This window comes from Takifugu rubripes, chromosome 1, assembly GCF_901000725.2.
Source record: "Takifugu rubripes chromosome 1, fTakRub1.2, whole genome shotgun sequence".
Lineage (NCBI taxonomy): Eukaryota > Metazoa > Chordata > Actinopteri > Tetraodontiformes > Tetraodontidae > Takifugu > Takifugu rubripes.
This window is the reverse complement of record NC_042285.1, coordinates 25,611,648-25,614,689: the sequence shown is the minus strand read 5'-3', so window position 1 is coordinate 25,614,689 and position 3,042 is coordinate 25,611,648. Positions and strand designations below refer to the sequence as shown.

The following is a 3,042-nucleotide window of genomic DNA, read 5'->3' as shown; positions in this document are numbered from 1 at the left end:
AGCTTTCATTATCCAACAAAGATTTAAATCCATCATAAATTAGGCAGTTCTAAAATCAGCTGTAGAAGAATTGCTCACGTATTATTAGTGCACTGAGCTTGTTATGGAAGCTGGATCATGTAAATGATTTATCTAATTCTCACAGCAGGATTTTCTCTCTTTTTGCCTGTTTGGATTATCCAAACACTAAACTGTCCTCCACACAGCAAGTACAGCAGTGGAAAAATGACTCATGCCAATTCTTTGTTTCATCTGTAATTAAGATTTTAATTTGAAAACAAAACATGACCTTTGCTTGGATACTTGCAGCATTATTTGTTTGGGCCAAAGCTACACATGTCAAAATAACTTCCTTGCTGCTGACCAAAGAATTTTCAACTGCATAAAAAGAAACATGTGGAGCGACATTTGGAAAAGGACAATAATTTGCAACATTGTTTATATGCACCATATGTGCGGTTTTGTAGATGAGCATAAACGTGATTACAAGCAAAAAAAAAAAAAAAAATCACTAAATGACTGGTTGAGAGTTCATTCACCCCTTCACCTGAGCTCGCTGCATGCAATGCGACTGTTGTTCAGAGGCAAATTACAGTGCTGATTTTTTGAAGCTAGGTTCTGGGGCCTAATGTTTGAGTGATGAGATTTAATAATGGTTGAATCTTTGAGAAATTGTTAATCATGAGTACCTGGACATTTCTTTTTGAACTAGTGTAATGGCTCAGCTGAAGGTAAGGGAAAAGGGGATCATATGATTTCACTTGTATTGAATTTCACAGTAAAAATATTTGCGCACGCACACACACACGCACACACACACGAGAACAGTTTCAGATGTTCAGAACCAAGTGCCGGGGTGTGGATGAATCACAGGCATTTCATTTGCTTTAAAGTGTCCACTACTGCAGTGGATCCAAACTCTGATCAACTGCTGAGCTGCTCCCACGTCCCTCCTGCCCTTTTTACAGACTTCAGCTGATTTCCTGTGCCCATTCCGTGACAGGTCCCAGGTCAGCATATTTCAACGCACACTTTCATTTGTTGGTGGTGTGAGTTTGTTGTTTTTTTTTTGGCTTTCTTTCTTGTGTTTTTGTATGTGGCACTTGAAGTTACTGCAGTTATCGAAGATAACAGCCGTCCAACAATAGTAAATTTAATAGAGCTCTCCATATTGCTGGTGGGGAGTAAACACGCCTGATGTGATTTATGGAACCGAACTGGAAAAGTACGTTTCTATCACTGCCAAAAAAAAAGGGAATGAGGTAGGAGTGCTGAGAGAAAAACAGGGTGGCCAGTAAAAGAGTTCAGAAAAATTAGGAGAACAGTAGTGAAATAGTGCAGAGAACAGGTGTGGATCTGAAAAGTGCATAGCAGAGTTTGAATAATTGTTAAGGGGATGCTTTTCCTGGAAATTTTAAATAGTAATCAAGTTACAAGGTTCCTGCAAATTAAGGTGTTCCCCTGTGATTTCTGCAGAGCTCTGTGTCCTGAGCAGCACTGATCATAATCACACAAGAAATTCTCTATTATCCAGGTCATGCTAGGTAGGTACATGAACTTTCCACATTTTATGTTCTTAACCATTTCACCTCATAACTAAAAGGCTTCTTCATTTCAGAAAAACAGAGGGGAAAAGACTGTTTCCACCTCCCTTGAGGCTGCCATGTTGTTGTTAAAGAATAAATGAATCCACTTATGCCTAACATGAAACAAAGGTGGCTTTAAGACTCCAACTGTGCATCACATACAATGGAGGCTAAAACTCCCTTACAAGCTTAACCCCTAATCTTGTTTGATGTGACCCTAGCGACTTACAGAAGGGAGGGCTGAGGTGATGACTCAGTCGGGTCACATGTTTGCTCAGCCAGCCAGAACAACTGGTACAATGGCAGAGAAGGCCAGAGAGTCTCGGGATAACCTTGGAGGTGGCAGCTGTGACACCCCCAACGGTGGCTAAAAACCTGGCACTCCCTACCAGGGTATTAGAACTGACGAAGATGAATGAAGGTGTGTCAAGGACCCAAGAATTCCAGCTGACATTCACATAAGCCCTGAAGACTAAGTGGAGGGAAAATGGATTACCTGTTCTTATCCATGCCATGCTGATTTATAACCTTTCACATCCATGCACAGCCCTGAAAGCATCAATGCTTGATGTAAAGATTCGATGGAAAGGTTTTGTTCCATGTATAGTTGATTAGACCACAGACTTTCTGAATTTTAGTCCACATTTTCCCCTTCCTATTAGTTTTTTCTCAATTTGGAATGTGTCCGCGCACAGAGGAGAGTGTACCTGGCTGATCCTGCCAGTAACATATGCTTGTGTCAAGATATCGCTCAGGCGATACTTGACAATATCAAGTAAATAATCCACTTCAACAGTACTGGACTTCATCCCCCTGCAATATAAAGCAAATCCTACTCCAACATCATGGTGTCCCACCGTGTAGGATGCAGATGTTTCAGCAAATTGAGAATGAACGGTTAAAAAAATCCAACCCTAACAGGATGGAGGTTGAGTGAGTGGGAATGTGAGGCTTTTATGAGAAGAACATTTGTTATTTTTATAGTAACATTAATAAAGTGTCTGGGATAGGGGTTTTAGGAGACAGCATTAGACAATGATTTCCCCCTGAGGCAGTTGGTTGTAAATGCTGTGAAGGAGGTTATTACAATTCCCTAAAAACACAAGATATTACACAAAAACCAATAATCTACTTTTTATATGTCTGAGCCTCTGACCTCCAAATACTGCAAAAGTCAGCATTTATTTGCTTTATTTTGAGTGAAAGTGGGAGGCGTAAACCTATCTTATCTATGTGGGATTATGTGGTTAGACAGAACTGAGAAACAACCCAACTTAATTTTGTCATATTTGCTATATTATTTGATTTTCTTTTCACTCCACCCTTGTGAAAGTCTCAGCTTTAGCCATGATGCTGGTAAAAGTTGTGTGGAGCCTTTATCATGCGGGCTACAGTTTCTGTCAGAGAAGCAGGAAGCAGGAAGACACATTCCGCTCAATTCATAGCCTTGAATCAC

General features: G+C 40.3%; 1 long non-coding RNA gene across 1 annotated transcript; it reads left to right on the top strand.

Moving 5' to 3' along the window:
* Positions 1–599: 599 nt before the first annotated feature.
* On the top strand, positions 600–1,707 carry LOC115251184 (uncharacterized). The gene is made up of 4 exons (XR_003889729.1): positions 600–731; positions 894–1,010; positions 1,477–1,544; positions 1,619–1,707. It is a non-coding gene; the product is annotated as an uncharacterized lncRNA (long non-coding RNA).
* Positions 1,708–3,042: the final 1,335 nt, after the last annotated feature.